The 23734-nt window shown below is 44.7% G+C and overlaps 1 protein-coding gene across 1 annotated transcript in view; it reads right to left on the reverse strand.

Annotated features, from left to right (window-relative positions):
• IMPA2 (inositol monophosphatase 2) overlaps positions 1-23734 on the reverse strand; it is a 278123-nt gene that overhangs the window by 253624 nt on the left and 765 nt on the right. The gene's annotated exons all lie outside the window — the stretch shown is intronic.

A 23734-nucleotide genomic window follows, 5' to 3' on the forward strand; every position in this document is an offset into this window, starting at 1 on the left:
TTAAAAATTAAGCTTTGCATGTTATTGTTGCTAACAAGCCCTCTAGGTGAAGTTTTCATCCTTCCTTGAAGGATTTCGCTGTTGTAAAGTAAAATGTAGTGGAAGTGCGAAATTAGCATACTTTGTTTTTGCATAATTTCAGGCAAAATATTCTGTGTGATTACTGAAACACAAACCCTGCGTAGCATAAACGCGACATCGCATCCGTTTTAGACGTGACAAGGATATTTCGCGCGCAAAAATAAATACAAAATAAATACAACTGCTCCAAACAGCAGGCGCGTGCATTCTGATTGTCCACGTTGTTCCTGTGCAATCTCGCTAAATATGCGATGTGGCATATAGAGTAATTTCGAGGATGTTACATAACAAGCGTAACACAGAATTACGCAGCAAACAGGAAATGTCACTTGGGCCTCGTAAAATGATAGTGTATGCCTATACTATATACCGCCTGCTGCACTACTAAAGTCCAGTTCTGGGTGGAAAGATGGAAAATATTCTGTTTTTAATTAATATCTCATTCCAGGTAAGTTATTTACTCAGAAGAGCTGATTCGTGTGAAAACTGGTTACCAACTCATGTGGACGCTGACTGGGTATTCTTAGCCATGCATTTTGTTGTTCTTATTGCACATGCTTAGTTGTTTCTTTTTTCCATCAGTTCCCCCGGTAGGCCACCTACAGTCTGCCTGATCCCCTAGCTGCCAACATGCCTCCCTACCCGTCTACCTGCCTCTGTGTACATATCCATCTACCTGACTGCCCACTTGCAGACCTCCCTGCCTGTCTCCCCATAGAATCCTGCAGGCATCACTATCTGCCTACGTATACACCTACCTCTACCTACCTAGTGCCCTGCCTGCCAGCCTCCCCCTTTCTATCTACCCACCTGCCTGCCCGCCCGCACTAGCTGTTTATGTCTTCACCTACCTACCTTCCCATCAGTATGTGCCTCCCTACCAGCCACCCTGCCTACCCATCTACCCACCTACCGGCCTGACTGCCTTTCTGACCAAGTCTCATCTACCTTCCTGTCGTCATCTCTAGCTACCAGCCTGCATATCTGCCCACTTACCTTCAGAGTAGTGTACAATGCATATATGTATACTTATTGTATACAATCTAACGCCTACAGACACAGACACGTAGCTTTACGTCAGCGTGTGTGAGCACGCACACACACAGCAGCAATATAATCATGTCCACGCGCGCGGACATGCAGGGTATGGACGCACGCATACCTGCACTTACAAATGCATATATTTATGTGTGCGTTCATTTATTTTATTCCACACTCTGGAGCTAAGACCTGAGCCTGCATCTCAGAGCTGGTGTCAGGCTTCCCAAGTGTGGGATTTACTTCTCTGCTGATGTTGGGGGACGGAGGGGAGGGTGTAGAGGAGGGAGGCAGGGAGGGCTGTGTGCGTGTGTGAGCCAGGATTCCGCTCGGCTTTCCCCTCTCTGCAAACTCACCGGATCCGTCAGCTGGAGGAACAAGCATTTACAATGCAATGGTCTCGGCATTGGTAAAATTAGAGCTATTGGCATTGCTCATGACATTATTTTTGTTTATGTTTTTGAGTTTAAAACATTTAAAGAAACGGCATTGTCATGAGCAATGCCAATAGCTCTAACTTTAACAATGCCGAGACCGTTGCATTGTAAATGCTTGTTTGCTCTTCTAGTTGGGATTTGTATTTTCCGTTGTTGTTAAAAGTGACTCCAAGGTACCTTTGGCAGTTGGATTCGACAATGCTTTCGTTATTCAAAGCCCAAGACAGCTTCTTTGCTTTCCTTGAATGCACCGCTAAAATTTTCGTCTTCCTGTTATTAATGCGAAGCTCATTATTGTTTGAGTAGTCGGAAATAGCATCCAGAAGTCTTTGCATTCCGATCTTTGTTTTGCTTAACAGTACCACGTCATCAGCATATAATAGGTTTGTCAGCGGTAAACCAGATAATTTAGGAGCGTGGGAATTGACCTTATTAAGAACTTCGGGAAGGTCGGCTAGGAATAGATTGAAAAGTATTGGGGCCAAGACACATCCCTGTTTGAGGCCTTTTTCCGTCGAAATCTGGCGAGACAGACTTGAGCCGTCCCCGATCTTAATTCTAACCCATGTGTCCTGGTGCAGGAGTTGTATGGCTCTTAGAAGGGCCTCTGGAATGTTGAAACTGGACAGCTTCTGCCATAATTTGCTTCTGTTGACATTGTCAAAGGCCGCTTGGTAGTCGATAAACCCCATATAAAGTGAACAAGAGCAGAATTTAGCTTGGTCGATTAGGCATGAGAGGGACATGAGATTGACTGAGGTTCCGGTGTTTATTGTAAAACCTGTTTGATTCGGAGGAATTATGGAGTTTTCCTCAGCCCATGACCTAAGTGAGTTTAGCAGCACTCCCGCAAAATACTTTGCTTCGTTGTCAATGAGTGCAATGAGGCGGTAATTCCCAGGAGATTTTTTGTCCCCGCCTTTAAAGATTGGTGCAAGGATAGATCCACGCCAGGAGGGCGGTATGATGTTGTTTTGGAGACATGTATTGAAAAGGGGGCTTAGTTTCGCAGCCCAAAAAATTGGATCTTCCTTGAACAAAGCTTGAAGAATTCCCCCTGGGCCAGGCATGCCATCCTGACGTCCCTTTTTTATTATTTTTTCAATTTCGCCCTTCTGGACTGTCACTAAATTGGCGCGGCTTTGGATCGAATGAATTACTTTTGTTGGTATCATTTTGTGACCGAGCTTTTTTGAGGAGTTTGAAGTGTTCAGATGAGATTCTGAGGCAATCTCTAATTGTGATAGTGTGTCCCTGAGAGGGGGATATTGATCATTACTGAGCAATTCCTGGTCATTAAAGTGGGAAGAAAGATATTCAACCCACTCTATTTCAAGAATGCTCGAAGAAGCGACTTTGGAAGAGCGCCCAGATGCACTATTAATTGTGCGCCAAAACCTGGCAGAGTTGTTTGTTTTAATGTCATACTGTAATTTGACCCAAAACAGGTTCCATTGGTTTTTGCGTAGTTCACGTTTTGCTTTCTTAAGATGATTACGTGCCACTCTCAGTTTTTTTATTTTGCTGGGATCCGATGGGTCAGTTTTTAAAGCCCGCCATGAGCGATTCATTGCTCTTTTTGCAGATAGTATCTCACCGTTCGAGCGCGGCATATTCTTTTGATCAATTTGGCTTACGTATTTTGTTGGTTTCGCAAATCTTTCCGTAAGTTCGGTAGCAAATATTGACCAGTTGGCACATATATTGTCCGGGCACGTTTGGCGCTCAATTATTTGTTTACCCTCGCCTGATATGGGTTGAAGATTCTTAAGGGTACATTTGATGCGTTTAAGGTTGATTGTAAGGCTCTCAGATGGCAAGTCCCTTACCTTTTTATGTTGTATTAAGCCAGTACTCAAAATAATTTCTTGCGGGCAATGATCACTTTCTATTCTGTTTCCAAGACAGTATCCTGCTACTTGATGGAGCAAAGAGATGCTGACGAAGGTATAGTCAATTAATGAAGTGCCTTTTTTCGACAGGTAGGAAAATCGAGGTGGCTTGTCAGCAGGATAACGTCCGTTTAAGGCTCTTAGACCCAGATTTTCAAGGTTACCTTGTAGAGAACTTCCATGAGAATCCTCCTTATGCCAACCAGGCTTGGCTTGCGGTGGGATCACCCAGATGCTATCCTGTGATTTGGTGACCTCATTTTTATGAAGAACTGACATTAACCACATGTTAAAGTCACCAGTGAGTAAAATTTCTGAGTTTGGAAAGCCTGTTTGCGCTCTTACTACTGATGCCGATAATTCATCTGCAAAGGATTTCCTGGATGCTGTGTTTGGGCGAACGTAGACGTTCATGAGTGTTAACCTCCATTTTTGGCCATTGTTCAAGATAAGAGAGATTCCCACACATTGGAGGCGATTTGATGAGTCCGGCAAGTCCCAGGAAGTGACTGCGTTTTTTGTTGATATATAGACTGCTAGACCGCCACTCCCCCTTCCCGGACGATTCAGTTTGTGCGCTGGGATGTGGTGGATTTTGAAGCCTTCTAGGTGATGCGGTGCCATAAGCCATGTCTCTTGTAATAAGAGTATGTCAAAACCCCGAAGGTAGGGAATGGTAGTGTTGTCCTCGAGTTTGTTCATGAGGCCATTTATGTTCCATGAACAGATATTTAAAGGAATCTTGTCCTTACAGACCACCCTGCTAGGATGTCAGCGTAAAAGACGAGTTGTATTCAGGGCGCCGGCCAGCCATGACCATGAACCCACCTCGTCCAAATTCCTGTTTGTTAGGCACCCATCTTCTTTTGCCTTCCTCATTGGGTGGGCAGAAGTGGGAGTTTTATTACATGCTCCCCTGAGGACGGAGTAAACTGTACCCCTCCCTACACTCCTATTTACAACACCGCAGCTTCCCTGTAAAACGTGTGGATAACCCTCTTCCCTTCCCGGTTGTATCAGTATTCCCCATTGTTTGAAGGTGTCAATTGACCCTAGAATTTTGTTCATTGCTTCAGCAGTTCTCCAGGTGATTTTTGTAGAATCATTTGATTGACCTTGACATGGTGCGATGAATTCTACCGAGATTATGTCTTGAGAGGTAATTTCATCAGACAGACCTAACGCTTGTGTCAGCTTTAAAATGTTACCCCGATTTAGGATATCGTGGCTGCCTTTAGACTTATATTCTGGATAGAAAAGGGTAGAGTAGTTGTCCCCACTCCGAACTATGCTATTTGGCCTGGGCATTGCCTCTGTTTTATCCATGATTGGTAATTGCGCTATTTTTATCAAAGGACCCGTGAAGGGGATCTCATTGCGCATAGTGTCAAGCCTTTCATTATTTACATGACCAGAGTTCCAGTTTTTATTTACTGGGAATGAGCCCTGTTGGTGGTTGGCACAGATTGCTGCATCTTCCAGCTTGGAGATGGGGCCTCCAAGCGGCCTTGTCGCAAGACTCGGAGCATGATTCACATCTATTTCATTCTGCTTGATGTGTATGTTGGGGGGAGCCAAGTTGGTGGTGGTTTTTTGTTCTTTTGCATCAATGGGCAAGTATTTACCCGAAGGGACCGTTGGTGGTTCCTTTGCTGTTGGCGGGCTGGAAGTAAGACTCTTCCTTTTGTCACAAACTTGATTGATTGGTTGTGCTTCCGTTGTTGTTCCTGGGACAGAGGGAGTTACTTGCTCGACATCTCCGGAGACACCAGGTGGTCCAAGGCTGTTAAACATCGGGTAGAGGTTTAAAACTTGTTTGCCCCTTCTCATTTTATTGCGTCCTTTCCGCTTTCTCTGTCTCTTAACTTTCCCCGCAGGGTTTTCCTCTTCTTGTTCAATTGGGGAGAGAGGGGTGGAACTGGCTCTGCTAGTAACCTGCTTCCCTCTCGTGCCACCACTTTGCGCCGTGTTCTCTTCGGGGCGTAGGGAGTTATCAATTTCTTCCTCGCTTGGTCTTAAGTTAAAGACTGTTTTAGATTGACGAGCTTCACTTGGATTTCCTGGGTCTGTATCGCTGCCATTCCCAGAGGTAGGTGTAGCTTTTGCTATTTCTTTTAAGTCTGCTACCAGCTTTTCCATTATGCCTGGAAGCGAACTGAGTTTCTCCACAATAGGTAAGCAGTCGCATCCTTGCTGCGGGCGATCTGCAGTTTCCTGGGCCCGTCTGATCAGGCTGTTTAGATTTGAGATCCTTTCGTCGATTTTGGCAACATATACGGCAAGTGTGTTTAAGAGGCTGATTTGTATATCCATTTTATCAGCCTGATAGAGCATAGCGTCTGCTGACTTTTGAAGGATATCCAGGGCGGTGGCCCATGCGTTTTCTTGCGAGGGAACCTCACTTTTGTCTTGCCTTGGATTTGCTGGTGGCTTGGGAGAGCCAGGATTTGAATTCCCATATGAATTCAAAATTTTTGCCCATTCCGTCGATTCGAGGTAGGAAAGCTCCTTCATGACACCCTCAGCGTCTTCTGTGTTCGTTACAGTTTCATTGTGCACTGATTCAGATTTGCATACACGGTGAGAAACCTGTTGGTTGCAACCACCCCCCCCAGAGGAGGTGCCTAGATTTTCCGTCATAAGGGAGGTGTTAATACCCTTAATAAAGTGAAGCGCAGATTCTCTGTTTTGACTGCACGGGATGCTTAAGCTAACTTCAGGAAGCGTACGATTGAGATTTCCCAAAATCCTGTTTTTTTCCGCCGCTGGTTCAGTGTCAGTTTCCTTTGTGTTGAGGTCAACACTCCTTGAGCCCCCGTTCGCTGAGCGGTCCTTGGAAATAATCACCAGTGGGCTTAGGGGGGTTGGGAGCCCGGTGATGTTCTTGTTGCTAGAAAAAACCGCTGACCCAGCGTCCTTTAAGTAGTTAAATGTTGTTGTTATCTTCGGTTGGTTTCCAATAGATTTACTGGCCCTTGTATCAGAATGCTTCTTTAAGGCCTGGTACTTGATATCAGTTGTGGTGTCGGTGTCGCTCAGCAACAGAATAGGTGACCGTTCTGGGTCAGAGACTGTCCTCTCATTTCTCCTTTTGCTTTTCTTTTTCCTTTGGGGAGCCGTCGTCCTCACCCTGCCAGATCTCATCTCAAGGCAACAAGGTAGATGGGGAACTTGACCGAAGAAAAGCTCACAGGACTAAAGCCGGACTTCTGCAGCGGCAGGGCTTTGATCAGATACTGCCGGCCACCAGACGCTGGGCACAGGACACAGGACCCTTTTCACGAGGCCCAAGATCACTGGTCTCTTTCGCCTCCACGGCTCAGGTCTCAGGAGTTTCACTAGCGTTCGGACATAAAATTAAGTTTTTTTTTTTTTTTGTTGTTTTTGGTCAGACGACCGGATTCCCCCAGCAAGTACACTCAGCAGACCTGGGTTGGCTCGACACAGCGACTCGACGCCACTTGCACTGACTCTCTAGCACTGTCTCTAGCGCTGTCTCTCCCCCCGCCGTGATACTGGAGGCACAGGGCAGCAACAGCGGCAGCTTCGAAGGGTAAGGCCCAGTCGGGGAGGGCCAAGGAGGGCCAAATATGACCCAGCCAACCCGCTCCAGGTGATACTCGGAACTTAAATGCCCAAAGATGCCCAAAGATGCCGGAAACGTCGAACTCCCACCAAGACTGCCTTTTACTACTTACAGCCAGTCCGCTCTTTCGCTCCGGCTCCTTGCGGCGGCAGGACACCTCCCGGTTCGAAGGGCCTCAGGCCTGCTTAGGCTCCGGCTCCTTGCACAACGCAGCGGCACAACGCAGCGGCTGGCAGGACCTCCCGGTCCAAAGGGCTTTGGGCTCGCTCACGCTTTTCCTCCACTTTTCCTCCGCTTTGCCTCCGGCCCCCACCAAAGCTGCACCCCTGCTGCTCCGATTGCTCTGTTACTCCGCTGCTCTGAGGCTGCTCTGGGAGCCACGCACGCGATCACCACCTGGCGGTCACAGGAAAGTCTCACTACTGCTGTAAGAGCACATGTGATTGATGGCATTCTGTCCTGTCACATGGGCACACCCACTAACAAAACAGTTTGCTTCAGTACCAGGGAATAATATGACAATGTGTGTGTTTTGAGACTGAAGGTATTTTTGCTTCCCCCATAATAAAGATTTGCAAAAACATGAACAAAAAACCAAACACTGGCAGATTCAAAAGGCTGGCAATCAATGCCTGACTTATTTTCTTTGCTACTGCTTCTTTTAAATGACATAAAACTTATGTTATTTAAAAAAAATACATGTGTGGTAAAGTGCCATGATGAAAAGTACCCAAAAAAGCCTGGGTGGTACTTAGGCGTGTGGTAATGCTATGACGACAAAAATTAACCCATTTCTGCTTATTGCTTTGCCCTCTATGCTGTAGCAGCTGGGTTGCCCCCCTCCCTGTGCATAATGGCATGAGCTACCCATCTTACTGAATTGTCTGAAAATATTGTCTCTGAATCATCTCTTACTGTTGCTGTACTTCATACTGGAGTTGCTTTGTTATAATTACCAAACAACACCCTTTGATGTCTATTTTGTCAAGGTATAAAATATTGCCTCTGTCTGACTCTTGTAAGGCATCGGTTAGATGCGCACTGCTAATCCTGACCTCATTATTTCCTACTTTCTTTGATGGTGGGCTACACAAGCGTATCTTCACTACTGCTCACCTTACAAAACCCCTCATAGATCTCACTGACACTCCTCTGTCTAACTTTGATATTATATATTATGATTCTCATCCTAGAAATCATGAAGGAAAACTGGGTATGATATGTGCCCCATCAGCAAAGTAATAGAGAGTTGATGTATACCACATGTGCACTCCACTCAGGTTGTTGAATTAATTGTTCTCACCGGTGCTTGCATTTTAGCCACCAAGAAAAGTGTCATCATCTGTACTGACTCAAAATACTCTTTTGGAGTTGCTCATAAATTTGGGCATTTGTGGTTACAGAGGTGTTTCCCTACTTCTGTAGGTACTCCTTTAAATTATTGATTTTTATATAAAATGGATACTTGATGCATTCAAACTGGCAACCGCAGTAGCAACTGTTGAATGTGCTACCAGCAAACCACTCGGGATAAAGCATCCTCTGAAAATTCTCTTGCTGATAATGCTGCTCACAATGATGCTCTGGGGCCCATTTCTGATGTCACTTTTTTCTTTTCCCAAGCTGCTGACCCTCTCATGCCCATGATGCACAATCTTGCCAGTGAAGTGGAGCAAACACCCAAGAATGAGAAGATGGTTTAGATAAGATGTAGGTGTACTAAACATTTAGATGGGATGTGGTGTGACAACAATAGGAACACTGGGTAAGGCATCTGGCCATTTGAGTCTTAATTCTTCTGAACTGTTGACAACAATTGGTAGTTAATAGTGCTCAGCAGGAAATTTTAGAAAAGGGATTCAGTTTTTTCCCTAAGGCCAATGTGAATACATTTGAATTAGAGAAGGATCTTAAATCCATTTTTAGAAACATTTGAATAAGTAGATTTTTTGAGGGTCGACAACAACTACCAGTTTTGTCAACGGTTGTCAACAGTTCAGTATTAAAACCAAACTACCAGTTGTTAAAACCAATATCCACATTTGCACGTTCTAATCAAGTGAACAAAAACGTAGAAACCTTTGGACAAAATGGTGGAAATCAATGTACAAAAACGTCTAAATGGATCCCATTTGGCAATCCAACAACATATCTAAAAAGCATAGGGACGCCATTAGCTCACTAAAAGATGACAGCAGTATCACAATAAAACCCGCCGATAAGGGCGGGGGTAGGGATTTTTAATACCACTGATTACAACGAGCAAATGATGAGGCTCCTACAGGTGGAGGGACACTATGTGCAAGTCCCCACTAGTAAACTCCTTGCCCTGAAAAATTAAGTGTATAAGCTATTGGAAACAGCCAAAGAAAATGATTGGATTTGCGATGATGAATTTAGATTTTTAAAAAATAACAATTGTATAACTCCAGCCATTTATGTATTGCCCAAGATCCAGAAGGATAAGACAAACCCTCCTTTAAGACTTATAGTCAGCAGCCTGGGCTCCCTTTTGGAACCTTTGAGCAAATATGCTGATTGTTTTCTGAAACCCTTGGTTTACAAGCAAAAATCATATATTAGAGATTCTGCACATATTAAATCAATCTTGGAAGATAGGAGCTTCAACAAGGTTACACAAAGCTTAGTGACCCTCGATATTGAAGCTCTATACACAAACATACTCCAAGATGACACAATAGCTGTGGTTGAAAAGATTTTAGAAGAAGAAGAGATCCAGGGGGCAAACAAGAGTTTCATTACACAATGTGTATCCATGGTGTTAGAGATTAATGTTTTCTTAAGTAAAGATAAACTGTTCCTGAAATGTAAGGGGACCAGCATGGGGGCCACAGGTACCCCGAGTCTGGCTTGTTTGTATGTTAGTGAGTTTGAGGAAAGACATCATTTCAATGAACTGACACCCTTCTCAGATAATATTTTTAACTGGTATTGTTTTATAGACGATATCCTATAGAGTAGTTCCTACTAATCTGTACGATCTGCACGTTTGTTGAAAAACATAAACTAGGGACTTGGTGCCTAGACTGATTCCGGATACCCCCACAGGATTTATTGGCCTACAGACCAGCTAGATCACAGTGCCACCGTAACCCCTCCCTAACCTTACCTGGGAGCAAATGGTTTTTGGCAACCACTGAACATGACATCCCTGACCCCTCAGGGATCGTGGAAACAGTACAAACCTTTTGCTCAGTCACTCGTGCTCACTTACTCTCAGAGAAGTATACAGAGAATACACAGTGGGGTGATTTCAATAAGTTTATTGAACCAACGTTATTCTTGTATAAAATACATGTGCTGCAATGATTAGTAGACAAAAGTAGATAAAATTGGTAACAAGCACCAAAAGCGTAAATAGTAGATACAGTTCTACCATAGTGATAAATAGTGTATATATGCAGGCATATAACCAGGCAGTAATCCGGCGTACTCCTACTATGCGAGCCCTACTCTAAGTGTACCTAGAATGTGTATAGATGTGGAGCCAAGAATCCCCCCAAGGGACAATCCAACCCCATTATCCGATGGGAGAGAATGAAGGACCCCGTCTTGGTCACAAACTGGACACCCCTCATGAGATGTCAGACTGCTGCATGGTGAAGTCTCAGCATTCAGGGACCCTCGGTATCAGCTGAAGTGCCTCCTCTACCAATCTATCGGGATGTTCATCTTTTATAATAGAAAGCAGCCTTGCTATGTGCGTATAGATTAGTGATGTCATGTAAATGAAGATAACCCTGTTGCCATGTGGATGAAGATAGAGATGACATTTGTACATAGTGGGAAAAGAGACCTTGTACATGATGTTCAGGGCAGTGTGATAATGAGCCTGTGGTGTTAACAAGTTTAGTTTCAGGGAAACTAATCCAATTCTGTCACGCACGCAAATATGTGCAAAGGTTCACAGCTGAAGTGTTATTGTGAGGACAATGTAGGAAATAAGCTGCTTTGCTACATGGATCTAACCCGGGAATATGTTCATATGGGAAGGCTCGAGTGAATCACTGCTAGACCTTTTGGATTGACTCAATTTGTGTGATCTGAATTTGAAATTCACTGCTCAATGGAGCAACACGAAGGTACTTTTTAAAAAAACCTTTCTATTAAAAGTAGGTGAGGAAAACTTGAGGTGGAACTTTACAAGAAACCCACCGATAAGAATACCCTCCTACATTATTCGAGTTATCATCTTAGAGCCCAGCATGACAACATACCGTGCGGACAATTTCTCCGGTTACAAAGAAACTGTTTAACATAGATGACTTCTATAAACACTCTGAAACATTAAAAAGAAATTAAACGATATGGACTACCCAAAATGACTCATAAATAATTATTTTAAAAGAGCCTGCTTCTATAACCGGGACAGCATGTTCAAAAAAAGAGACAAAGAACGACACAACAACAAGATAGTCTTTGTAAGTCAGGGTGAACAACCAAATTAAGAACATTGTAAACAAAAATTGGACTATTATATATGAGGGCAAAGAGACACAGTTAGAGGAACTGTGTTTTGCATGCAGATGAAATTAAAAAGTACGAAACGCCCTAGTGCATCCATACTGAGAATGGACCAACAAACCACCCTGGAAATGGGCAAAGTCACAGGGAATCACCAGTAAAGACAATGTGCCATATGTTACCACTGTATAGTGAGCAAAACAATTGAACACAATGGCGTTAAATTAGTATCAAGAAGTCTGAACAATTGACACAGTAGCAACATTGTGTAACTCCTACAATGTCCCTGTGGATTGGGCTAGGTGGGGGAAACAGGTCAGGAATTGAGATTACACCTGTTGGAACATAAGTCGGCACTGAAAGTAGGGAAATTGAATGCCCCTTTAGTTGAGCATTACACACAAGCAAAGCATGGACATCTAGAATTCGGCTGGTTTATTTTTTAAAAGATCACTGGAAACAACCTGGGGTGTGGTGTTTAGAACAAAGAAGAACATTAAGGGAACTGTGGTATATCTCCAGGCTTAACACAGTTAGAAAAGGACTCAACTCGAGAAAAGACTGGATGAAACTCATTTGCTAACAAGGTAGGATAACCTGAAATTAGCAGGCACTGGTTACAAAGTAGAAGATAATGGTAAAAAACTGAAGATATTTTTAAATGATTATGGTATTGCCCAACAGAACCATACGGCTGGGGTGTATACCATAATCAATTGATATCAAGACAACCCCACTAAATATAAATACAAGAGATGGGGGGCTGGAGCCTGCAACAGTAGGGTTATTTTAACCTTTTAGATTCTCTTAATAAACTTATGACTCATATTTTACCCAAGATACTACAAGAGCTAATAACTTAAGGGACCGATTATGGTAGACTAATTACAAAATTAAACAAATGACTACGACGAGGCATCTGTCTCAAGAGGGTAACTCCAGGTTTTAGTATCTCACTGTATTTATTGACCAACATATGATTACCATTGGCACAAATCTTCCCAAGAGAATATAGAAACAGGTAGCTCACATACGAATAAATCAAGTGGACACAACTATGGAACCCATAAAAAAATGGCGCCAACATTGCAGTAATAGTTATTTCTGGCTTACATTAGAGAAAACATGACCGCAAGAAAGATCAAATGCCGTTACATCATCTGAACGGGCGGGCATTTAAAAGTTAACATATGGCTGTGCGCGAGAGATACAAACAAGTTCCAGAGACGCACAGAAGCGCCACTTGATTAAACCAAGGTAAGAGAAGTTAGTAGGAAGGGAGGATATTTTTTTGAACAGGCCCTAGTAGAGTACACAACTGTTTCCCCTTTTTTAAGACAAATCCGGCACACGAGTGGGGATGGACTCAAGTTGTACGGAGGTGTATCTTTCAACTATTTTGACACATAGAAGAATAATACTATACGCTTGTGACGGGACACTACATTCCGATCAGGGGGTACAAGGAAGTACGGACTGGTGGACACCGGTATCGCGTGTTCCTAACGTTCTCCCCTTTCAACAGGACGAATGGGCATCAGACACAGAAGAACGTCTACAAGAAATAATAGCCGATGCCGTGCCCTTTAACTGGGAAGACCTGGGGCAACAAGCCCCGCCCCTAGAGGACGTCACGAAGCCCGGAACGTCAAAAGAGGGAGGAACCAGGAAGTGGACGGACGGCGATCCCCGGAGGAAAGACGGAGACGAACGGAGTGGTGAAGGAGACGAAGACACGGACGAGGCACGAGAGCGGGAGCAGGGGGAGAAAGGAGGACCGAGAGCAGAGAGGATTAGAGGCTCTGGATACGGCGAAGCGCCCAGCCACGTTCCCAGGGGAGGAGCGTGGCTTGAACAGGTATGGGACCGGGTAGTGGGCTGGGTAGGAAGGCGGGAGTGCCCGCGTTAACAGAACCATCCCTCGATTGAGGCCGTCCCCTTATTCTTTATTATTTTAACCCCTCACCTTTATTGACACTCGACTGTACATTTTGGTTTGCACACTGAAGGTGATTCCTCACTCCCGGGCCTGGCACTAGGACCGTCACGCCTATGTGGTGAGACTAATATCGTCCCTTGTCTTTCTTTTGTTCTGGGGAAATACCGGGAGCTGACGTCGTGACCGGAGGAAAGGCCGACCCAGGGGACCCAGCGTATCCAAGAAGCCTACGGGTGTCAAGGCACCACGGATCCCGCCGCCTTTGCGAGGGAAAGACTAACCAGCCGGACTAAAAGAAAGCTCGTAACAATAAAAGCTAAGATACCGAGACCTCGTCTAGTGTCCCTCCTTGACATCCCATCACATCTGGTGTCAGAAGTGGGATTGCCATCTCACTCCATCTGTTATCCAAAGATGGAGGCCCTCGTGCAACACTTAATCCAGGGCCAGGAGAAACTCAGTTGGGCCGTTGAAAGACAGATGACGTCCGCCCAAGCAGGTAGGGAGCTCTTCCAAGACTCTATGAAAGCCCACTTGGAGTCTCTACAAAAGGCTGCACCGGAGCATGGTGTACCAGTACCCTTAGAACGGCGGCTACCCTATTCCAGTTCGGCAGGAGTGGCCCTACCAAAGTATGTCGGTGGGGAAGACCCTGACGCCTTTTTGACCAACTTTGACCAACTTCGAGCGAGCGGCTCGCGCCTGCGGATGGCCCAAAGAGAAATGGCCTTTTTTTCTGGCGCCGCTCCTGTCAGGGGAAGCCCAGGCCGCTTATCAAGTGGCCAACCCCAGCGGTACCACCGGCTATCAAGTCATTAAAGAGGTCATCTTGGAACACCTGGGGCTGGATGCCGAGGAATACAGAAGTAAATTCAGAAAAGAAAGGGGTTTGCAGGGGGAAAACCCAAAGACCTTATTTTTCCGTCTAAAAATGGCCGCCGACAAATGGCTCAAGCCAGAGACTAGCACGAAAGCGGAGATTATGACCAAAATCTATATGGAGCAATTTTTGGAAGCATTACCGTATGGGACACAAAGGTGGTTGAAACAACACCCACACTTAACCCCCGAACAAGCGGTGGACATGGCCAAGTATTTCGCAAGGGCCCAACCACGCTCATATCCCCTGGAAGCGGAGAAATCTAATAAACATCCGATAGGAGGCAGAGGCGAGAGAAAGGTGGCCCTCCCTCCTGCAGTACCCCGACCCAAGACCCCTCGCACCGAAGTCCCCCTGCCTAGGGGCCCCCAGTGTTTCGAGTGCGGCGAGTGGGGCCACATCACCAGACTTTGCCCCAGAAAAAGGACAGAAGAACCCATGGATGTGGGGTACCTACCAAGAAGCGTCCTGTACTCGGCTGAGATGGGTGCCTCGTTTTACGTACGTGTGGGGATGAATGGCATCATAGTGAACGCTCTTCTAGACTCAGGGTGCCGACAATCGGTGGTCCGAAAAAAGCTAGTGCTGCCCCACCAGTATCTACCCCAACGAATCGTACACATAAGATGCATACATGGGGAGGTCAGGCCCTATCCCTTGGCCCTCGTACCCATGACTCCCTTAAATGGACCCACCTATACGGTGAGGGTGGGGGTGGTTGACTCCTTACCGGAGGATGTAATCTTGGGGGTGGACAACCCAGAGTTTCTAACCATGTTAAAACATACCGTGGAGCAAGAAAACAAGGGACTAGATACGCCCACCCCGGGTCTCGTCACTGCTGAGCCTTGGATTATAGATCGAAGTTTCCGCTTTGCACAGATCAACGACCGAACCCTGTTTAATGCCTGGGAAAGCGCGCACCTCAACCTGACAAACCCGAGAGAAACATACCCTCGGTTTGTAATAAAGGACGAGCTATTATACAGAGAAGGGAAGAAAGGAGAGGACCGTCAGCTGTTAGTACCCCAGCCCTTTAGGGACCAGATCCTCTTCTTCTCACATGCACATCTCACAGCTGGTCATTCAGGGAGAGAAAAAACCACGAGTGGGGTACTGCGGTTTTTCTATTGGGCAGGGGTGTTTAGGGATATAGAGGCCTATTGCAAAACATGTGACACCTGTCAGAAAAAGTCATCCTATAAACCAATAGCCGCCCCCCTACAACCCATGCCCATTATAGGCGTCCCATTCGAGAGGGTGGGTATGGATTTGATAGGCCCGCTTCCCCGAACCAAGAGAGGCCATCTACACGCCCTCGTTATCGTGGATTACGCCACTCGGTTCATAGAGGCATTTCCCCTAACGTCCCCAACCACTAAGAACGTGGCCGAAAAAGTGATAGAATTGTTTTCCCGTGTAGGGTTCCCGATGGAGGTGGTGACGGACCAAGGTACCCCTTTTACGTCCCGCCTGATGAAAGAGGTCTGTGCAACCCTAGACATCCGTCAGTTACATACATCCGTGTACCATCCTCAGACGGATGGGCTGGTGGAAAGATACAACCGCACCTTAAAATCCACTCTAAAGAAAATGCTGACGGCAGAAGGACGTGAGTGGGACAAGCTTCTTCCCCTGGCCTTATATGTGTTGAGGGCACAAGTACAAAGCAGTACGGGGTATTCGGCTTTTGAGCTGCTATATGGGAGACAGCCCAGATCCTTATTGGAGTTGACTAGAGATGCATGGGTAAACGAAGACAGCCAAGACCACCGGACTTTACTAGACTACACCTCCCAGTTAAAGTCGAAAATCGGAAAACTAAGGGATCTGGCACACTCCAACATGGAAAGAAGCCAAGCCAAGCAAAAGAAATATTACGACCAAGGAAAAAAACTCCGGACACTACAAGTGGGTGAGTGGGCCCTAGTATTGTTGCCATCCAGCACCAGTAAGTTCAAGAGTGAATGGCAAGACCCTTACCTGGTGAGGGAAACTATAGGGCACTCAACTTATAAGTTACAGGTGACCCCATCCAGAACCCAAAGCTATCATATAAACCTCCTCAAGAAGTAGCTAGGTTCCCCTCCGAAAACAGCTCATTTCTTAATACCAACCTATAGCCAGAAAGCCTCCACAGTGGGCTCATTGGTGGTACACCCAGAACTACATGACGTTCAAAAGGAACACCTAAGAGAGGCGCTCCGTCCCTTCGAAGACGTCTTCTCTGACTCCCCAGGGAAAATCCACCTAGCGGAGCAATCCATTGAAACCTGACCCGGAAAAATAGTGAGACAAAAGGCCTATCGAATTCCCGCTGCTAAAAGAGAAGCTATTCGGAAAGAAGTAGAAGACATGCTACGGTTGGGGGTCATACGACCCTCCACCAGTCCATGGGCATCACCTAACGTAATGATACCCAAACCCGACGGATCATCCCGTTTCTGTATGGATTTCAGAGCATTGAACAGCATCTCCACCTTCGATGCCTACCCGATACCTCGCGTGGACGAACTAATTGAAAGGATCGGAGAAGCCACTTACATAACAACCTTTGACCTCACAAAAGGGTACTGGCAGGTGCCCCTCCGGGAAGAAGGCAGAAAAAAAACGCCTTTTCTACCGACCTAGGGCTGTTTGAATTTACGGTCCTACCGTTTGGGCTCCATGGAGCCCCGGCAACATTTCAGAGGCTGATGAACAAAGTGTTGTTGCCCTTCTCCTCCTTTAGCTCAGCCTACTTGGACGACATAGTTGTGTTTAGCCGGTCCTGGGATGAACATCTGCAACACATTAAGACAGTACTCAACGCCCTCCGCCAAGCAGGTTTACATGTAAATGCACGTAAATCACGAGCCGCTTTCCACCGGGTACAATATCTGGGGTAGGGGACGGGGTCATATCTCCCCAAGAAAAGAAGGTCACCGCTATAGTAGAAACCCCCTTCCCGTCCACAAAAAAACAACTACGGGGTTTTTTAGGGTTGATAGGATACTACAGGCGCTTTATCCCCTCTTTCGCAGACCTAGCCTCCCCCTTAACTGATCTCCTCCGAAAGGACTGTTCCACATATACACTCAGGCATCCCACTACTAAGACGCTCAAGGCCTTTAGTGAACTGAAGAAAGCCATCACTTCGGCCCCGGTGCTCATATCCCCCAATTTTCAGAAAAGCTTTATACTTGCCACTGACGCATCGGAAACCGGGATTGGGGCGGTTTTGTCCCAAATAGGCGAAGATGGGCACGAACACCCGATCCTCTACGTTAGTCGCAAGTTGTTCCCCAGGGAAAGCTCATATCCCACAATTGAGCGGGTGTGTTTAGCGGTCAAATGGGCGGTGGAAAAACTGCGTTATTACCTAGAGGGGAAGCCATTCATCCTATACACGGACCATGCCCCCTTGCAGTGGATGTATCGGAACAAAAGCAATAATCCCAGGGTTCTCCGGTGGTTTTTGTCCTTACAGCCCTTCTCGTTCTCTGTGCTCCACCGCAGAGGTCGGGACAATGGTAATGCTGACTTTCTCTCTAGATCCTCGCCTCTCCCCGAGCGGGAGCAGCCAGGGGGGGTGGTATGTGACGGGACACTACATTCCGATCAGGGGGTACAAGGAAGTACGGATTGGTGGACACCGGTATCGCGTGTTCCTAACGTTCTCCCCTTTCAACAGGACGAAGCCCGGAACGTCAAAAGAGGGAGGAACCATGAAGTGGACGGACCGCGATCCCCGGAGGAAAGACGGAGACGAACGGAGTGGTGAAGGAGACGAAGACACGGATGAGGCACGAGAGCGGGAGCAGGGGAGAAAGGAGGACCGAGAGCGGAGAGGATCAGAGGCTCTGGATACGGCGAAGCGCCCAGCCACGTTCCCAGGGGAGGAGCGTGGCTTGGACAGGTACGGGACCGGGTAGCGGGCTGGGTAGGAAGGCGGGAGTGCCCGCGTTAACAGAACCATCCCTCGATTGAGGCCGTCCCCTTATTCTTTATTATTTCAACCCCTCACCTTTATTGACACTCGACTGTACGTTTTGGTTTGCACACTGAAGGTGATTCCTCACTCCCGGGCCCTGGTACTAGGACCGTCACGCCTATGTGGTGAGACTAATATCGTCCCTTGTCTTTCTTTTGTTCTGGGGAAATACCGGGAGCTTACGTCGTGACCGGAGGAAAGGCCGACCCAAGGGACCCAGCGTATCCAAGAAGCCTACGGGTGTCAAGGCACCACGGATCCCGCCGCCTTTGCGAGAGAAAGACTAACCAGCCGGACTAAAAGAAAGCTCGTACCAATAAAAGCTAAGATACCGAGACCTCGTCTAGCGTCCCTCCTTGACATCCCGTCACAACGCTACATTTCGAGAATTTGTTGGGTCCACCTCATATTAGGAAATCCATTAAGTCTACGAGGAAAGTAAAGATTTTCCTAAAATTAAGGTAGGGAAACCTTTTCCTACCTACTTCAAAAAGTATTGTCTATGTAAAGTTGCTATGGAGGTTCCAGTGATTATGAGGGATGGGGGTAAAAACTATAAAAACAAATAATTAAAAAATACCTATATATGAATATACATGTTTACATTTCCCCCAGAGTTTGAACCAACATGAGGGAGACTCCCTGCATTTAAGTTCCTGGCTGTAGATCGCATGTGTGATTTAGATCCCTGTCAAAGTTTTGAAAAGAGGACGAAAGAGTAAAAAAAACACATATTCAACAGGAACCAATTAAGAGGCCCGTTAGGTGAGTCTCATGACGAATAGTGAAACCACCATATTTATTGAACAAACCCATGAGAAGAGATGAATGTGAAGCAGTTTTCTCGAAATTGGTTCATTTGAAATGGTGATGCTATGAATGGTATTTTTAATGTATAGTTAATGGTAGTTGCCGAATGGATGTGTGAAGTCTAATGGTTCTAAAAATATATAAATCATATCTGAATAATAGTTGAGTAAGAGTGGGGCATGATTGCACAATGGGGAACCCCAAAATAGGAGTGATATCAGTGCCACAGTATATACATGGATGGAAATTCAATGAATTTCAAACCGTGTCATTATTTATATATTATAACAAATCCTTACGCTTAAGAAGTTTTCATATGTATAAAAGTCATAGGAATGATATGTTTTAGGTAACTAACAGAGATGAGCACTTGGTAATTGTAGTATTTGTATATTCATATACAGGTGTCAAAGATAAATATTGATAAAAGAGAGATAGAGTTGTGGTTGTGAATCAGTTGGATACCACCAAAAAGCGTTAACGCATTGAGCCTAAATTTGTGGAACATGCCAGCATTATAGATGACAATTTTGTATTGATTATGTGCTTGTATTGATTATTTGCACAAACTAGCAGATTAATTAATGACAAAGTTTATTGTCTTGTGTGTTCTCTCCTCGTTATTTGTGATGTGTATTTTTAATTATGGTGCAATAGTTTAATAATGTTTTAAAGAATATCTTTTTATCCTTCCTATGAATTGCATATTTTATATATATAAAATTATAAAATTATAAATGATGTGTCTTAATTTTTTGTAAAAGTATATTCATATTAAATATTTGATACAGTCAACAAGCCTGTGGCACTACATTTGAGTGTGGGAGTTGTATGTATGAGTTGTGATTGAGTGTGAGATTGTATGTTGAATTTTATACTTTAGTGTATGTAACCCATGGTGAGGTTGGACACCGAGGAAATACTTTTTGAATTTACAGTTTAATAGGGAGCCCTGTCCCTTTGATCCAAGGGGCCCCTCTCTATTATTTGACTCTAATCTTAAAACATAAGTTAATGATAAGGTGATTAAGTTCTGTTTCTGGTTCACCCAAGTTGATAACCACCGCGACAAAGGACACGCTTTAATCATCCCTACAAAAATCCACTGGCTAAAGTAATCAAAACTTTTAATCAACCAGAACTATTTACCCAGGCCAATCTTATAACCAAAACTGACTTCCACTGGATGAAAGTAGCCTTCTTAAAATGTAGGAAAGATTTCAGAGAAAAAGAAATTACCTAAATCCTCAGTGAGATCTTATGTATTACTGAAAACTATACCCACACTCAAACCTTACCTTTCCTTTCTAAGTAACAACAGACACTATTGTTTACTGACTTACTTTAGATTGAGTATAATTCATCACTTTTTGAATTTCTCCTAGGCTCTTAAAACTACTAATGTAATAAGTCCTTTCCTTTGCATTCAATGTCCATGCAAAACACTGTGCAATTTATTATGGTTTGTAGTTTCTTTTTAAACCACTATGATATCTGTATCTTCAGCTTTTAAAGAAATTACATTTCAGACAAGCAAGACCCACTCTTATATATTTACAAATATTAAAGGAAGTAGAAACCTGTTTTGCTGTTGCCGATTTTCTTACTATATCTGTTCTTCTAAGGTCTTCACTAAATGTATAATATTTATAACCTTTCACACTGCACGTCTATGCATACTAACAAATATGTAACATTCTAAGGGATTCTAATTATGTTTAATACGGTTTAGCTTATGTATTGATCATTTCTACCCACTTCTGTATTTTTTTGGTTTATCTGTCAGAATATTAGCATTTTATTGGTGATTTATATTGTATCTTATTCGCTTATTGGAGATTTCTATCTCTATGAATTTATCTGCTTTTTATTGTACTATGTTGTATCCTATTTAGCTGTATGATTTTAAGAAAAAACTACTGTGTTGGTTAGCTTTTTATTGCCAGGTGTGGATATGAACTTAACAGCTAGAACTGCCTAGTTATGCTCCTAAATTTCAGAGTCCTGTTTTGATGTTGCCTTTGTACCAGGGGAAAATGACTGTGTGGTAGTATGCCTTTCATGATTACTTTATACTGTGTCTCCCAGCTTAGAGGAAGACAAGTAAAGTGATATGGTTTTTAGCTTCAGTACATGAAATCATGAATTGCTGTCTGAACAAGACTGGCAAGGAGCTGAACATGTTGACTGCATGATGAGTCAGGTAACGCAGTACATCAGTGATGGGTGGTCTCCGGGTAAAGGTATAAAGGGCCACTTGAAGCCATTTTTATCATGTAGTTAACAAACTATGGGGTTCATTACAATGTCGATCGGAATGGCATCCAACCGTCATCGTAGCAGAATTGTGACCGACTGACAAGTAGTCGGAGGTTTCACCCGCCTAATTATGATGCGACCGCCGTTTAGCCAGTCGGAATTATAATTTTCCATTGCAGCTTGGCCCAAAAGCTTTTTTGAGAGTTTGGATAAGCTGACTTGAAGAGCCATGGCTTTAATGGCGATTTCTCTCCGGTGCTTAGCAAAGGCACCCTTTGCATCGATGTGAATCCCCAGGTACTTGTATGTTAGCCCTACTGTAATCTGGAAGTTAAAATATGACCAGAAGCCTCCGCAGTACATTTTTCTGCTGAATATGACCACTTGCATCTTCTTCAAGCTAACCTCTAAGTTGTTATTGATTGTGTATCTGTATAATTGATTTAGCGACCATTGAAACCCTTCCCTCATAAGGCTAAATAGGGTGAGGTTGTCAGCATATAGGAGGTTGCTGATCTGGGCACCGCGGATCTTTGGTGGGTGACCGTTTACTGTATTGAGTGCCTGCAGAAGGTCAGCTATAAACAAATTGAAAAGCAGGGAAGCTAGCACACATCCCTGCTTATCTCCCCATGACGTGGGGATTTTTCTTGACAGATGTGAGCCGTCCCCCAGCTGAACTTGAATCTAGGTGTTAGTGTGCAACTGGATGATTGGCTCCAAATGTTTAGGGGGGATTCCCCTTTTTGTTAACTTAGCCCAGCGTGCTTCCCTTAGCACACAATCAAAGGCTGCTTTGAAGTCCACACAGCAGCAGAGTAGTAATGTAGATTAAGTTGTTGCTTTGTCAATCAAAATTGATAGGGCTAGAAGGTTGGTTAGTGTACCTGACTTGCTACGAAACTGGATTGGTTTCTTGGAATCAGTCCTTTTAGTTCTCCCCACAGTCTCAGGTCCTGAAGGAGAAGACTGGCAAAGTACATGGCCTCGTTATCAAGTAAGGCTATCAACATATAGTGGCTGGGGGCAGATTGAGAACCACACTTGTAGATTGGATGTATTGTAGCCCCACTCCAAGAGTCAGGTATGGGTGAGCTCCACAGACTATAGTAGAAGAGGCCTGTTAACTGGTTGGCCCAGAATGAGGTGTTACGTTTAAAAAGAGCCTATGGCAGACCATTAGGGCCTAGTGCTCTGTCTGTTCTTGCCTTAGATATTATTTTGGCCAGCCTATTTGGTGTGAGATAGATTTCTATGCTTGGGAAGTTCTGTTGATCTTGTGGTTAAGGCAGACGCTCCCTGGGAGTTGCTGTTAGGCTTGTAGCGATATAAGTAATTAGATGGTCATTTCCTTCACCTGCGTGAAAGTGAATGATCAAAAACGTTGCCCATTCTTGCTCTGTGACGGTTGTGCTACCCAGGCCAGTATTTACATTTGTTTGCCTGTTTACCAGAGACCAAAACATTTTTGAATTTGGATGTTTACTCACACATAGAAGAGTGCACCAGAACTGCTGGAGCTGATATTGTTTCTCTGTGTGGCATGCCCATCTGAAATTTTGTTATGCTGTTTTGTAAGCAGTAATTAACACCGTAGCCTCTGAGTTCCTCCGAACAGCTCTAAGGGTCTTGTTTCAAACTTTCTTTCAGGCCAGGATCTTTGTGTAGGTGTGACTATGTTTTGGGTGAACATGCTGGCTATATCGGAGAGCTGGTGATGGAGTTTGCGTGCATAATGAGCTGCACACACTATTCCATAATAGTGGTACTAACAGCAGAATTCCACTTTAGTCGCTTTAGGTTTTCTGAGTGGACGCCTTGATATGTTGCTCTTGATGGTTCGTGGTGTGCTAAATTTAGAGTAATGGTGATAATCTGAGGGGGAATGGTCACTCTATGTGCCAGCAGTAAACCTGTAGTATTCTATGAATGGAAACAATTCTATGCTACAGATGGTGTAGTCTAGGTAGGGGCGCTTGTTGTCATTTGTCCAAGTCCAGTTTGGAGGAGTATCTACTGGGAACCTGTCATTCAATAAAGTGACGCCAACACTTTTGAGTAGTAAAACCAGGAATTCCCTAAGTTACAGCACAATCGGCCCTTTTGTTTTACCTGGCCCTTGAATCCCTGTGGAAGGGCTAAAGGAAACTTTTCCAGGTCCTCGGGGATCCCTTGAAAAAGGTTGGTATTGAAATCCCCTGTGAGCAGGCAATCAGTTTGAGAAAAGTTTCCAGGCAAGTCACAAATATTTGAAATTAGCCGGTTTGGCACTGTCCGTTTCGTTCTTGCACTAGGGTTAATGTAAACATTAAGAATCAAAATGGGGCGAAGCTGTCTCCACATTTTGAGGTTGA

Source organism: Triturus cristatus, chromosome 7 (genome assembly GCF_964204655.1).
Source record: "Triturus cristatus chromosome 7, aTriCri1.1, whole genome shotgun sequence".
NCBI classification, from domain to species: Eukaryota; Metazoa; Chordata; class Amphibia; order Caudata; family Salamandridae; genus Triturus; species Triturus cristatus.